The 15555-nt window shown below is 48.8% G+C and overlaps 1 long non-coding RNA gene across 9 annotated transcripts in view; it reads left to right on the forward strand.

Annotated features, from left to right (window-relative positions):
• Positions 1 to 13814, forward strand: part of LOC106032018 (uncharacterized) — a 201786-nt gene extending 187972 nt beyond the window's left edge. For 2 of the 9 annotated variants that reach the window (XR_010833495.1, XR_010833493.1), the window contains exons 3-7: positions 4140 to 4331; positions 4744 to 4904; positions 6247 to 7040; positions 8736 to 8819; positions 9505 to 13814. This is a non-coding gene — a long non-coding RNA (uncharacterized lncRNA). Of the gene's footprint in view, positions 1 to 714; positions 2288 to 4139; positions 4332 to 4743; positions 4905 to 6246; positions 7041 to 8735; positions 8820 to 9504 lie in introns of those variants that run through there. The other 7 variants (XR_010833501.1, XR_010833494.1, XR_010833496.1 and 4 more) reach the window with 7 other exon arrangements.
• Positions 13815 to 15555: the final 1741 nt, after the last annotated feature.

The following is a 15555-nucleotide window of genomic DNA, read 5'->3' on the forward strand; positions in this document are numbered from 1 at the left end:
GGAGTGGAGGCAGGAGGGCACGGATCTGGCTCACACGTGGCGAGGTGAGGCTGGCAGGGGCATAGGAAGGAGCTGGTGTTTTGCTTCCTCCTCCCTCGGCCCAGGCCATGGAGTGCTGCCGCCAGTCTGGTGTGTCCTGGACCGTGCAAAAAGCGATGAAAAGCAAAGCAGAATTAATTTCGAGAAGAGGTTGTTTTTATGACGTGCTATGTTTTGCTGAGATTGTTCTACTCACAGTGTAATTTGTCCAGATAAAACCCGACTAGAAATGACCTTATGGTCTGGGTATGACGGCGTTGGAGGATGTACACACACCCATGCTCACACCATGTCCAACAGCGGCGCTGGGCCAAGGCTCAGCTCAGCACATGGGGTGGGTGAGCACCCCCCCCACACCCCACAGGCCTGATCCTGCTCTGGGTGCACACCTGTAAGGAGAAAAATGATCCCCTCCGAAGGCAGCAGGGCCAGCGGAGAGGTCTCCTGGCCGTCACAGTGGGGAGCCCCTCCTGGCAAGACCAGACTATCCCCACAGCAAAGTGGTGGCAATTTTGGGGAGCTGGGCCCAGCTTGGACCAGCCCACAGCCAGTCCGCAGTGTCAAAGTCATTGGAAAAGGCTTAGGAGTGTATTAATAATTGGAATCGGTGCTGAGGAGCGCTAGGCCTGGTCCTGGGCCTTGCTGGCATCCTCCCATCAGGGAAAGTGGATTGCAAAGGGAGCATCCGTGCGGCACCCACAAGGCACTTTGTACTCGGAGCTTTCACCATGAAAGGTATTTCTACCGTGGCGAGGCCTGACAGCTCCAGCAGCAGAGGGCCGCAGCCCGCAGGTGTCCCTCTGAGCTGGAATTACCACACAGACGCTTACATAAAAACCAGCCTGGCGCTCAGGCCTGCCACCACACCTCCATCCCAGCTGATTTACACCGGCTGAGAAGAGACCCGACCTCCAGGGTCAGATGTGGCCTGTGGCTGTACGTGGGCAGCTGAGGTGATTTAAAAGCTGTCGGCGTCACTCACAGCCGTCTCAGCGAACACCAGATTTACCCTGCAATCTGCGCCAGGAGCACAGACGGCTCCCGGCCAGGAGAAATCAAGCCAAAACCCTTTTCCACAGCCCAACGCTCAGGTTGTGAAGCATGGGAAGAGCAGTAGCTGAAGCTGATTGCAGCTCTACGTGGATAATTTCTACCAGTATTACGTTATTGTGTTGGAATGGTGATGCATAATGTATGGCCGGGCATCTCTGCAATAAACATTTTACGTTTAATTTAGAAATCTCTGAGACATTAGAAAAGTCCTCTCGTTATGTGGTGCAGACCTGTGGGGAGTCAGCAATAGCAGAGTCTTAAAAAGAAGAAGTTGATGATGGGGGGAACGGGAGCGGTGCAAAATACCTGTACTGGGAAGGGGAGCAGGAGCTCGGCACCCAGCGAGACTGGAAAATAAGAGCACCAGGGAAAAGAAAAGCATTGGGATTTCAGGTAGCATTGCACTATGGCAGATCTGGAGATCCAAGTGCTGTTTCCAGCTCCATCCCCTGGCCTCGGGGCTGCAGCCGCCGACCCCTGCGCAGAGGCACTGCCTGCCCGAGTGCTGCACAGAGCACAAATGAGGCAATTTTGGGATCAGTGTGAGGAACTGGGGATCTTTCTCATTATCTAACCATCAGCGGATTTAGTGTTTGTTGTTCGCAGATTTTTGTCCAGCAGCCTGTGCAGCTTTCCGTATAAAGACAAAAACGTGGATCAATATTTAGCACAAACACAGCGTGCTATTAATTCCTCCCTGAGAGGGGGTTTTACACAAGCTGAATTGCGGGAAAAAATTGCAGGAAAAACCTGCAGAAATGATAGCGATGCCAGACTTCTTCCAATATTACTGGGACACAAAGTGGCCATGCATACTTCCCACCTCGCATCAGCTGCTAGCAGCACAGCACACCCCTCCCGAGACCCGCACTTGGCTTTGGGTGAAAAAAGGATAAAGGCAGGGAAGAAAAGCACGGTAAGGGCTCAGGTGTAGCAGATCGGCACATCTACCAAGCATGGGGCTCATCTCCCTAATGCTGGCTATCCCCAGGGCCATGGGGTGCAGGAGGTGCTGATCAGTCTGGCCTGTGCTTGGTGATAATTAGCAAAAAATTAGCAAATAATTAGCCAGGGCTCCACTGTACATAAAAGGCAGGGCAGCAGGACCAACCCCTTCCTTCTGGAAGATGCTGCTGAGGGAGGCACAGGAGAAAATCCAGCTGGGGGGAGGACAGGGAAACCCAGCACAGCTCAGGTAAAGGACTGAGGAATGATAAGTGCCAGTTCTGGTGTACAACGCCTGTGGGGATCTTCTGCACCTTGCTGCCAGGGTCTTGTGGTAAATGCGTCCCCTAGCAGATGGGGACAGCGATGTGTTTGAGCTGAATGGCCAAAGCAGGCAGAGCACAGTGTGGAGAAGGCAGGTTTGTAGCCTAGGCTGCGAGTTTTGCTATTATTAATTACATTTGTGATCAATACTATCCGTGAGTCAGCAGGAACCTGCTTGGCAGAGGCAGGAAAGGCAGCGCCATGTAAGTGCTGAAGCCAAGAGGGTCCCTCTGCACCCTGGGGGGGGAGGTCCCCACGTCCCACCCACCCCACAGGAGCCCTACACCAGAGCCTTGTGGCACATGTGCTTGGTGCCGTGGTAAAGGCAGCAGTGCTGGAGTATGCCTGGCCTTGGGGCGTGGTGTGGGGCTGCAGGGGTCCCTGGTCTTGGGGGGCCACCAGGGATGAGAAGGACCGTGTGGACATGCAGCATGTGAACCACCCTCAACCTTTGCTGTGCTTAAAGCCATTTTGGTGGTCCCTGTCTCTAATTTGGGCTAATTCGGATGCTGGGCACCCTTATACAACCCTCCTGAGTCAGGGGGGTGGGAGCACGGTGGTTAGAGGGCTGATTGCAAGGGATGGAGAAGGAAGGAGAGGCACCAGTGTGTGCGTGATGCCTCCTGCACCACCTCCTGCCCCTGCTTTATTTATTCCGTAAGTATAAAACCACATGGAAGATGCTTGAGGTTACCTGGATGTTGACATAAGTTAACCTCTCCTAAACAAATGGTTCCACTTCTGATTCACTTCTAAGAAACTTGGGCTCCTACGACCAAGCTTCCTTTACAGCCATTGGTGCATTTTGAATTATAAACCGAGAGGGCACCATTTTCAGTGAAAGATGCCAACTGTGAGTTTTGTCCAGGGATTTGATTTAGCAGCAGGAAGAGCATACTGAAATATTTCAGTCCATAACAATTAATGACCATATTCTGGGGTTTATGGCTGTGTTGTGGATCCCACCATGGGTCCCTGTTGCTTTTCTGCAGTGCTAACAAACACAGAGGTTGCGTGTCTTTACACCCAGTAATTGCCTCCCCGGTCACACTAACTTTACAGAGATGCGCTGTTTTTCAAGACCCACGTAAGGCCTTGACCTATGAAATTCAATTTCAAATGGTAAAAATCCCCTGGCCACCGTAGATGCTGGTGACAAACTAATGTGCTATGTTCCATAACCATCTGTTTTGAGTACTGGCTTGACCTGTAAGTGTTCGGGATACAGCCTGACTAAAACGGGTTTTATTATTTTCCATTAGTGCCTGCCGCAACAAAATCAACTGGCAGTCCACAGGGGAAATAAAAGTATTTTCCTCCTCCAGATAGCATCTGCTGCAAATGTAAACGGACCCTTTCCCAGCCCTCTCCTTCCTTCGGCTCCTTCCCAGCCGCCCGGCTGACGTGATTGAGTTTCCCCAGGTTTCAGCTTGGCTGGTGAGCCCCGGGGTGCTGGGCTGTCGGGGGACCCTCACTTGGCCATGCTGGGCCACCAGCAGACGTGGGGCACCCTTGGGGACACCAGGCAGTCACAGCAGGTCCCTGCCTGGTTGTGCCTCCCTCCCCAGGAGCACCCGGCTGGTTGCGTTCCCCGGGTTGCATCCCAGTGATACCCACCCATGCTTATTTGCTCTCCTCTCGTTTCCAAAATCTTTTTTTTTTTTTTTCCCTTAAGACAGATTATTCAGTTAAAAAAAAAAAATCCTCCAGCATTAAAACCTTTCTCACGTTGTTTCGTCTCGGTAAAACAATGACATTTTCCCCTCTTTGATGCTCAGATCTAGCTCCGCAGGAAATTTTACTACCATGACTCTTTCATCTCTCTCCTGGTTTGAAGATAAATGATCCTTGGACTCTTCTGGACCTGCATAAATCACAAAAGCAATCTACTAAGAGAGCTGCCTGTGGCACCGACTTCGGCTGGAATTGAAAAGGACAGTCAAAAATATCCACGGTTGCTTACACAAGGGGTAACCCAAACCATTCTCTGGGCAAGAGGGGAGGAGGCCGGCGGTGGGACTGCAGCTCCGCGGGGTGGGAAGGACCCCAGGAGAGAGGGCACCGATCACAGCACCTCCTGTGTCTGGGCACAGGGCTCCATCCCTAAGACAGATGGGTCTGGGCGCATCCTCCCGGGGTACTGAATTTGCCCCCGGGTGTCAGATGGGTGTGACACCATCCCTGCCCGAACCGTGGGGCCTGCCCGTTAACCCATCTCTGGACAACGGGCTGAGGTCAGTGAGGTGTCACCTTTGAAGTCTGGGCTTTGGGAGGGGCAGCTCGCCATGTGTTTAACTGATCTGAGCCTTTGATGAGGTTTTATCTGCCGGATGGAGAAGCCTCAATGCTCTGTCAGTCTCAGCGCTGTATTTCTATTCTCAGAAATGTCCTGTGAGGGTCCAACCTGATGGTGATGACACCCAAAGCACCAGCGACAAGGCACAAGGTGAAACCCCCCCATGCTCTGCTCTCACTTGAGATGACTACATGGTGGCACCGGCAGCCAGCTCCTGCACCGCCAGAGCAAACGTGCCTGGATTCAGGTAAACCAGCAGCAAAACCCCTGCTGCAGGAAGGTTTGTGCACCAGCCTGCCGCTGGCTGCCATCCCTTGGTCCCCGTCCCGGGGAGCTCGCAGGCTGCAGCTGCAGCCAGCGCCGCTCCAGGAGCTGCTGATGCAGCAAGCTTCGGCGTGCAACCTCCGCTGGGTGCCTTGTGCTTTCCCGTGGGTGGGACTGTGGGCTGCTGAGCTATTTTTGTGTCTCCCCTCGCTTTCACCTGATTGTAACCGGATACCGCAAGCCCCAGCAGCCCCGAGCGGAGCGCGCTGCATTGCTCATGTAACACACCATATGCTTTCGGGCAAGGAGACAGGATTTCACGCCGCCGGGCCAGCTTTTTTTTTTTTTTTTTTTTATATATATATTCTTCTTAAGAAAATTTTTAAAGCTGTACTTGCAAATTTGTTGTGTTGCTCAGAGCTCCTTGTAATTCGGGGACATCTGCAGAGATCATTCACAGTGTTGCTCCTCATTAACTGAGGTGTTATCTTGAAACGGGATTTAACGCAGCTCCCTGAGATGCTCAGCTCCTTCCAGTCTGATGTGGTGCTTCATGTCCCATTTCCAGTCATACGATGCTGATCCATGGTGAAATCATTTCAGCTATGAAAACGGGTTTTTACCTCAAAATATCCCCACCAAATACAGTGACCGCTCTACGGACGAGTCAGCAAACACCCGAGGTGTGCAGCAAGCAGCACTGTGACTGCTGGGTCGCAGGGACGCCAGGCACAAAGCACAAGTGGTGCCCTCCTTTCCTCCCTCATCTCGTTTGGCCCTGCAGAGAGGGTATCCCTCACCTTCCATCTGCTTTATTTAACGCTGGCCACCTTCATTTGAGAGGTATAGACACCTCTAGACAGCATGTGTCATGAGAGATGGCTGGCAGGGCCTCCAAAGGGCCCTGCCTCAGTGGGGTTGGACCCAATGACATCCAGTGGCCACTGCCAGCCTAGGCAGCTCTGGGGTTCTGGATTTCCTGCAGCAGAAATCTGGAATAATTCTCCTTTCTTCCACCACAGAGCCGCACCCAGAGGCAGCATCTCGCTCTGTAATGCTGAGCTCTTCTCCTGGGATAATTAAATCAATAACCCAAAGCCCTTCAGGCCAGCTTAGGGATTCCCATGCTGGGGTAACTTTACTGGAGCTGGTGGGTCAGGCCTGGTTTTCGTGGCTGCTTTATTTTTCCCATTTTCTTTTCTGACTTGGAAAAACAGCAGCAGAAGTGTTGCTGTGGCGTTTTCCTCATGAGTAATCACTGATCTCATTTTGGTTTCTGCCACCCTTTTGTTTGGGCACGGCCAAACGATGGCCTCTCACCGCAGGACTTTGTGGGAGACACCAAATGGAGGCAGCCTGAAGCACAGCCCGGTGAGTGGGGAGACGATGGTCAGGACAGGAGAGGAAGGAGCCTGGAAAGTGACAGACAGACGGACAGGCTTGACGTGAGGAGGAGATGACAGCCGGGAGTTGCAGGTGTGGAAGAGAAAAGGCAAGGAAGGCAGCATGCTTTGCTCCATCAGAGACTGACTTCTGCACAGTCTTTGTGTCCCCGTTGATGCTGGGTCACTGGGATCATGGTGGAAATTTTCTCTTTTCATCAGGTGATTTTCACTGGAAAAAAAAAATATATCAATGAGCTTCAAGGCCTGTTGAATTGCACATGGGAAGGAGAACTGGTAGGGTCCAGGGACAGGTCCAGAAGGCTTTGTTGGCGTCCAACACCAGCTCTCTTGCTCAGATGGCTCAGGTAGGTGCAGTCCTCCTTTGAGCCGGAGGACCGGAGCCCCAGCCATCATCCCACAGGGAGCCATGTGCCTGTGATCCACCCAGCACATCTCTGTGGGCTCGAGGGCGCAGTTTCATGAAAATGTCCTTTTCCCTTAGCTAAGAGGATGGTTACAAAACGTACTGAAATTTGTTTTTTACCCTTTAGAGCTTCCAGAACTTTGTGCTCATCTATCTTACGTTATTTTTCTTTCTATTTGTGGTTTTGAGGTCATGGCTTGAGAAATGTTAACTCTTCAAGTGAAGTTCGGAGCCAAAACCAATTCTTCTTGGAGGAAATACCAACGTTTCTGCTAGTGCCTCATAGCTGAAAAACAGAAATGAATACACGGTAATTGATTTATCTTGCTGATCAAAAGGTGCCTCAGCAAAGTCATGTACTCATGGAAAATGCTGTGTGATAGAGTTGGGTGGATAGTGCAAACAAACATAAACTTTCCCACAAATATTTTCTTGTCTTAAATTAATCTGCTTGGCTCTGCTCATGGCTCTCCAGAGTTTATTTTCCACAAATATTCTAACAACAGCTCATTGGCAGGAATACACACAGAAACCGCTCAAGGTAACATCTGAGGAAACTATTTTTGAAGGTCTGTCTTAAGGCCAGCATCCCTAAAACCCTGCTATGTCTGTGCCTCTGGACTTGGCAGCCCCGAGGAAAGGACGGCGCATCATCTGCCTCCCTCAGAGGAGGCCACGCGTGGGGATGTGGCTCTGAGTCATGGCTCAGATCCTCATTTCCCTCCTGACGAAGATGATGATTAACCAGGGACAGCTGGAGAACTGAGGCTGCGTTTCTGTAAGACTCTAGGAAGGCTCTTTCTCGCTCCCTGACTTTGCGTTGCATGAGGGCAGGAGAACCAGGGGTGTCCCCTCCTTCCTCTTCCCTGCATGTAGATGACAGCTCAGCAGTTAGTCCCTGGGCTATCTTGCAACCACAGAATGTGGCAAGGCACCCAAACGTGTGGGTATGGGTGTACAGTCTTGTTGCACCCCAGTTTTGCCATCCGAGATGGCAGAAAGGCAGCAGCATGCAGGCTTGGGGGAGAATTTTCCTTCCCTTCCTGGGACACTTAGGAGAGCAAGATCCTGCTGGAGCAGGCTGCAACATGAATCCTCCAGGCAGTTTATAAATAGCTGGAGAGAAGTGAACAACATTATTTTAAGTTCACGAACTAGTCTTCATATTCCTTCCAGCAATCACAAGGCAGTTTGAGTCAGACTTGTGAATACAAGGCTGGAAGCATCTTTTCTCTTCCGCGCTGGAGCAGGGGCGCAGGTCCCCGAGGGAGCCCCCGCAGCACACGTACCTTGCACTGCAGAGCCTGCGGCCCTCACGTCTGGCTTCATCTCGAGTGAGAATAAAATTCCCAAAATTCTCCTCAGAGATAAAGGGAAGAAGGTCAAAGCATATATATATATATATATATATATTATTTTTTTTTTGAGACTCTTTTATTTTCAATTATAAAATACAAGAAGCAATTAAACCAAAAAGACATTCCAGAGTGAAATATATATGTATATATTTCACAGTGTTTTCTGTTTTCTAATTTATTTATTTTTTAAACCTGCTTACACATTAGGGGAACATGCACAATTTTGAAAGCAGTTTGATGGAAATATGTATTTCATTGGGGAAGAGTTTCGAACTTATCCCATCAGCTCTATTAATAGCACTTAGCACTTACTCAGGTATCTTAACCAGGGTTTCTCAAAGCGCATTACGAAAGTACATCATTAGCCCTATTCTAGATCGATCTGTCTAAAGCTGAGCCGGAATGTTTTTAATTTGACTTCTAAATCACCACTGCCAATATGTCTCTGTGAGCTACACTTGTACAGTCAGGAAATGAAACAATTTCTCATGATGCACGTCAAAATTAGCCAGCACGAACTGGCTACGGGCCCCCGGGACAGGACAGTCCACTGCACCAGGAATCGGGAGATTCTTCTCTGCCACCACGTTCCCACAGGGCCATTTGCAAGTCTCTGCATTGCGCATCTTTTTTTCGTCCCTTTTTAGGCTGCCGGCTGCATTTAGACTGGAAGTCCTCTGGAAAAAGCACTGCGGCATCCCTCGGCCATTGGTGGCAGCGCTACGGAGCGGGTGAGCCACGCAAATCATTTTGGAACAGGAGATGAGGCAAGGTGGAAGCAAAAACCATAAGCATTTTTGCAGAACTGCTGCTAGAAAAGATTTTAAGATCCCTTTTGGGTTTTGACATCTTAAAAAAAAATTGAACTGCACAAAAATTAGTCACCGAACTTACAGAAAGGAATGACAGTCACAAAACAGGACCAGAGGCAGTTGTGATATTAGCAACCACCCCTTCATCACAGTGGTTACGTAGGCATTGAATGAGAAAGGCAGGAGGGTATGTTTGTAAAGAAAACCTGTTTTTCACAGGTTGCCCCTTCCACAGTGGCAGACCACAGATTGAGAAGAGCTGACTACCCTTCCAGTAGCAGTAATGCAATTACACTGCTCAGAGCGAGGGAGAAAAACAGCGGCTGATTTGCTTTGCGTCATGTTCTGTTAACCTCAGAATTAACCTTGCTGGACACAGATCTGTTAACTTTTACCATGCTCCCCCAATTAATCTGCTGAAGTCTGGGATAGAAATAGCTATCCACAGCTGTTACGAATTGATATGTTCCCTGTTGATGCTTGGCACTGCCTTCAGAAAAAAGAAAAGTTTCTTATTTTATTCTTTGCTATGAAGTTAACTTTTTTTTTTTTTTCCTATTTTTACTATTTTTAATGCTCTTTCTTTGCAAACTGATGGCCTCAGACTGCTCGGCTTTGCTTTGATTGGAATGGAAGGCAGACTTGCTACTTGAGGACACTCCGTAATGGTAACTTCAGAGCTGTTATTTTTGTTTTAGAAAAAGGAAGGGTGGAGGGAGCTTGCGGGGTGCACAGCTCTAAGTGCATCAGGTTACACCACGGCACGCATTGCGTTTCCAGGGCTGCGGGGAGCAACAACCCCTTAGATGTCCTCTGTCCTGCTGGTAATGCCTGAACGAAACAGCCAGATCCACCTGGGGCCACCATCCTGCAAACGCCTGCTCACACACAGCAGCAGCTGTGGTTTTAGTGCGTGCTCAGAATGGAAATCCCCAAATCTGCAAACTGCAGAAAAACGGCAAAATCCCCAAATCTGCAAAGCCACCTCTGCAAACCGGGGCGGTACATATGTACCAAGCAAACGTAGGCCTTTAGAACTGTACTCAGTGAGGTGGCTCCGATCCTTCTCACTCCTGTTTTGGGCTTCCATTCCTGACATTTAGGCACTGGCTGAATGTCGTATCCACAGAGTAAAGCGTTCATAGATCTTTTTGAACCTTGGTTGAAAAATTAACTACCAAGAGTCAGATGACGATCTTGGGACTTGTGAGGGCTCTCTCTCTGCCAGTGTCAAACTGGAGGAAGGGGAGGAGGTGGCTGTCTCTTTTTAACAACAGGTTAAACCTTTCATGCAGTGGCTAAAGTGTTTTGTTAGGTGTGGTGTAAAACCATGATTACAGAAAACAAAGTATGGGAAGATGTTTGAAGTGACAACAGTGACAGCAAACCCCACACCAGCTGGTGACATGGCACAAACATCGCACACCCATGGCACAGACGGAGCAGCCCGGGTGCCCGGGCTCGCCTGCAATGCCCTTGGTGATGGATGCCCAGGCACAAGGGATTTCACCAGGCACACAGCTGCTAGGGTAGGTTGCTGCATAATGCCGACGGGGTCTGGTTTTCTTTTCCATAATCTCCAAAGTTGCCTTGATTCAGAACGAATGAAAGCATTGAGTGTCTCCAAAAGCTCCAAATAACTCGTGTTTTCTCATCTATGCCCTCTGCTCTGCACATTACTCTTTTGTTTGTCTTCCCTCAGCGTGCATCTAGAGGAGAGATTACAAGTTGCACCATCAGCAGCCAAGCAAGGTCTGAGCCACAAGGAAAGATCTGAGTCATCTCCCCGAGAGAGTATTTTAGCCATACATCATTGTTTGTTTTCAGGCAAACCAGTACAATTATGCAACATAAATTCTTTTAAAGCATTCGGGACTTCAGTTCAATTTAAAATCCTGTAGGTTTTATGGCCAGGATGAGTGATTACAAAGCGTGTGCATACAAATGAAGACTTAGGAAGAAGCGTGTGGGGAGGATGAAAGGGCGCACGGAGCCTCATGCGCTCGCTGGGCAAGCTCCGGCCAGGCTGCAACAAAGGGTGGGAGATCTGAAGGGCCCACGTCAAAGGCAGGTTATGATATTTATGGCTCTGGAGCACGGTTTCACTCACCCAGTGCCATGAGCATTTTCTGTGATTGCAATCTCCTACAAACGCTTTTCTATGGGCTTCAGTAGAGCCAGGTGACTTTGTCTGGATTACCTCCTGAATTATGCTGCCTTGAATGGGGATGAGAATCTGATCTATTTAAAAACAAGACTCGGCTATAACAGAAATAGAGGGAGGCATTAAAATGTCTGCCATCTGAATATTTCATCGCTCCGGGAAAGTGCTAAGCAGGGGCTTGAGGCTCAGATGCCATCCTCGGGCAGAAGGACAGGCTGGCAGTGGGGACACTGAGCCCACCCGTCCCCTTGCTGTGTCACCAAGTTCCCGTGGGGAAATCAGAGCCGTGGCTGAGCTGCTTTTACCCCTGCCCCTGCCTCCTTTCTCTCCCGAGGCAGCACCGCATCCCTGCCATTTAAAGACGCGGTGCTTGCTGCCTGCAAGCTCAGCCTCCACTGCACAGCCCCAGGAGCTGCAGACCCAGGTGGGGAACCAGGACCTAGAGGCACAACGAGTAGAGAGCAAAGATCCCACAGCTTGGCTTAATGTGCTTTCTTGGAGACATACTGTCATGGTTTTTGGAGGCCTGGCAGTTAAATCAGTTTACAATGCCAGCTACCTATTTATTTATTCTTCCTTCTGTACAGAGGAGTGGAGTCTATGGTGTTTTGCTCCCTCTCTCTCATTTAGGTGAACATACGGATAGGTTTGTGTCTCAGTATTCCGCTTTTACTTACACTGATGTAAATTCCACTGCAGCAGGAGGGATTATTGACAGCGGATCTGAGACGATCCAAGGCCAGACTCTGACCTATTGATTTTGCCAAGATTGCACAGGACGTATGTAGTTCATTGCAGAATACAGTCTTTGTTTGTTTTGTTTATTGCTCAATATATAACAATGTGGAATAAAGAACGACGCCAAACTGCAGAAATGCCTGAGGATTTCTCTTTAATTGAAATCAGGACTGGGATCAGAACTCCTTGTAAATCAAGAGCAGTCAGCCTTTGAGAAAATTCACTGCTTTTCCAAAGTTTACTTTCAAATGGGATTTAGCTTTAACTCTTCACCTCTCAGAGCAGCTCAGCTAAATAATCTTTAATGATTTCTCTGGAGCCACTATGTGCTGCTCAATAGCTTGAAAATTCATGGGCACAACAGATGCTGGGCAAGACTCTTGTTTGTACTAAGTGTGACCTGTAGTTGAGAAAAAGCAAATCCGTGTAAATATTAGAGATATTCCCAGTATCGATCCCAATCGACATTCTTGAAAAGCTGGACTCTCTTCCAAATCAGGATTTTGGTTCTCCTCTGAATCAGGATTTTGGTTCAGTCCATTAAAAACCCAACGGTTGTCCTTGTAAAGTGATGACCTAGATCTGCATTTAACTTCAGTTTGATGCTGCTTTGGATTAACCTTTAACTCGGAGCCCTGTAGCCTCAGTGCCGTACGAACTCCTACCCACAAATTCCACCAGCGGGTTGGCTCCAGCCTTCCCGAGAGCGCCTCAGCCTCCAGGTAAATGGGTGCCAACCGCTGTGAGCAGAGCAACATCACAGCCCTGATGTCCTAATTAGAGTCCCGTTGTTTCCCACATCAGAGCTCCCTGCGTGTTATGAAACAGCCAACCAACAGCGTGGTGCTCAGCCGAAGATTTCACAATGCGACTTTCCTTCTCCAGCTGTATTTTTCCAAACTCACATTTTCAGAGGCTCTCATTTCAATGCGTTTATTGGATTGAGATGTCTCATAATTGTTTATAACAAAAGAGCTCATCCTTCCAGCCTATTGTAAATGGGCAGCGCACTGAACGCTAAGTTAGCAGCAGCAGGCTGCAAGAGGAGCGGGCTATTAAGATGAATGCCACAAATCTGAATTCTCCCGTCCCCACCCTTCAGCAACCCATCTGTGTGTGTGGCTGGGAAGGAAAAGAAAGGGATCCTCTTCTCCAGGATAATAGCAAACGCTACTAGAGAGGAAAGAGGAAAACCCTGTTTATTCCTAGCAGGAAGATAATTGATCTCCAGCCCGCACACAACCGGTCTCAGAGCAGCCGGTAGCAGCACAGCAGAGCCTGTAGCGAACCAGAGCCCAACCAGCCTGTCAAACAAAAGCTTTATAGGGACACCAGGGAGAACAAAAGTAGCACATTTCGTTCGTTCATCATAAATCTTCCCCTTTATTGTGCGGAGATGCTTGGCTGCCGAGCGCGCCGCGTTTCGGCGCGGGGGCCACCCCGCGGGCGGTGCGAGAGCCCCCAGGCCCCCCGCAGCCCCCCGGGGCTGCGCTCACCTCCTGCCAGCCCCAGCTGGTCCCCGCGTCCTCAGACACCAGCAGCCCTGGGCTCCGGCTCTATCACTCTCTCTTTTATGTCTGCTGAAGGTAATAAAATAACCATTTCTAAATTTAACTAGCATTGCATAATGCAGCTATTTATTATGTAAAGCTGCTGTTTACAATGCCCAGAATATTGATCACTATAAAAAATGCAATGCAGCTAGAGCTCGTATAAATTACTGTTACTGTTTTCCTTTCTTTTTGTTTAAAGGATCAATCAAAGGTCTAATTTGTTCTCATGAATTCACCTCTGCGTGGCGTGCAAAGCACCAGGCAGCGCGTTGTTTACTGTCATTCAGGCTTGCATGCAGCACTCAGCTCCGAGTCTGGCAGAGGATATGTAAAGATGACAATTTGTTCATTATCCGAACCATTGGAAAAGGCAAATAAAGCACACTAACCTGCTTTACTTCAAATCAGGTCAATTTTTTTTTTTCTCTCAGCTATAAAGCAGCAGTGGCAAGCACTTAAAAATTCCAGCTTTATGACTGTATGTCATCATTATCACGTACAGCAGATTATGAATAGGTATTTTCTTACAATAGCACATGAAGCCTGAGAAAATGAAAGACGTTTTCTATTCTTTAGGCCTTTTGGGGGTAGAAAGGAGGATGGAAAAAGAGAATTAAATATTAACAGAGCAAACAGATCACTAAGCAAAAAACAATTAAATAGCACAGCATCCATTCAACAATAACAGCAAATCATGATGCAACCGCTGAGCGTGGGGCAACATACTAATCATGGATTAAAGGGTCTGATTTGTGCCTCATGAGTATTCACAGGCAAAACCTGATACGTGGAAATTGAACTGAGGGAAATATGTTTTGTGGGGAACATGAGGTTATACCAGTGTCTGTGCAAAATGATGATGGTTTTTCTCGACTGTGCCTTTTTTTCCCTCTTATTTTCTTTTTCCAAGGAGTTGTTTTCCTCCTCTCTACAGAGTGAAACACAGAGTCTTTCCCACCTACCTGCACAGTCTTGTACTTGCCTGTACAAATGCAGGTGATCATAAAAAACGCTGCCATCATTCGATGTCACCCAGAAAATCAAAGGTTAGAATGAACGATGGAGCGCACCATCGCGGGCAATATCCCTCTAACTGCATCCAGTAGCCAATGTTTCCAAAGATGAATCACCCCTATAAACAGAGAATGAGGCGGTGTAAATCCAGCCCCGTAGCAGATGTGCTGTCAGCAATTGCACAGGGCTCAGCATGGGCAGGAGGCCATGGGAAGCAAATAGAAAAATTTCCTACCTAGGTGGCAGCTTCTCGTCTGTGCCATTAGAGTTGCCTGGTTTGGCTTCAGTGCAAGATTGCAGTTAGTCACACACCACTACACAACCTTTTTTTTTTTTCTTTTTTTTTTTTTTTTCTCCAGTTATCTTCAGCTCAGGGTTTAGGAAAATAAAAAATGTTAATGGGCCAAATTTTGGCTTCCTAGAGAAACCTCCCCCTTCCCAGAGAAGACCCCAAGAAACCAGCTAGTCTATTCTGATATTGAGAGAAAGTGAAATATATTCTTTCTCTCTAGTCACTCCACAAGGGCGAAGAAGGTCACACCACCCTTGTGGAAAGCCGCAAAGCTCAGCAGCTCTTCCAGGATCGGCCCTGTGCCCTGCTCCTGGGCCTCACATCATGGCCCTGGACGTCTTCTGCTGGCCCCCATACACTGCTGAAGCCATCAGGTAAGAGATACAAAGGCAGCAGAGCTGCCCAGACCGCCTTAACTCAGGGTCAAGGACCAACATGCCTTCTCTTCTTTGCCCTTCATTCCCCACTCTCGTGTTCCACACTCAGTGTCCACCAGCCTTTCCCCAGTCCCTTTCCAGCCCCATGAAGGAAAACCCTTTCTAGAGGTGTCCGAAGAGCGGTTATTTCCATGTAGGTACGGGGCCATGAGCTTTGTGCAAAAGACTCTCGGTAAACAATCCTTTTTATTTTTCACTAAACAACCACTCCAGAACAGAGAGGAGGCCACCAGTGAGTTCGGTGTCACTGAGGGGCCACTGCTGAGTATCCTAACATGTCTGCCGTGCATATATCAGAGCAGCCTGAGGTAGCTAACTGGTTTCTTTTCCCCATTTTACAGTTTGGAAAGCCCCTTATTTCTCCATCTACATCCTCGTCTCTGACATCAATCAACAACATTGGTTCAGGGCTGTTTGTTAATACGGAGATTGGTCTTCTCCATCAGCCTCTGAGCAG

Source organism: Anser cygnoides, chromosome 9, assembly GCF_040182565.1.
Source record: "Anser cygnoides isolate HZ-2024a breed goose chromosome 9, Taihu_goose_T2T_genome, whole genome shotgun sequence".
Classification (NCBI taxonomy): Eukaryota; Metazoa; Chordata; class Aves; order Anseriformes; family Anatidae; genus Anser; species Anser cygnoides.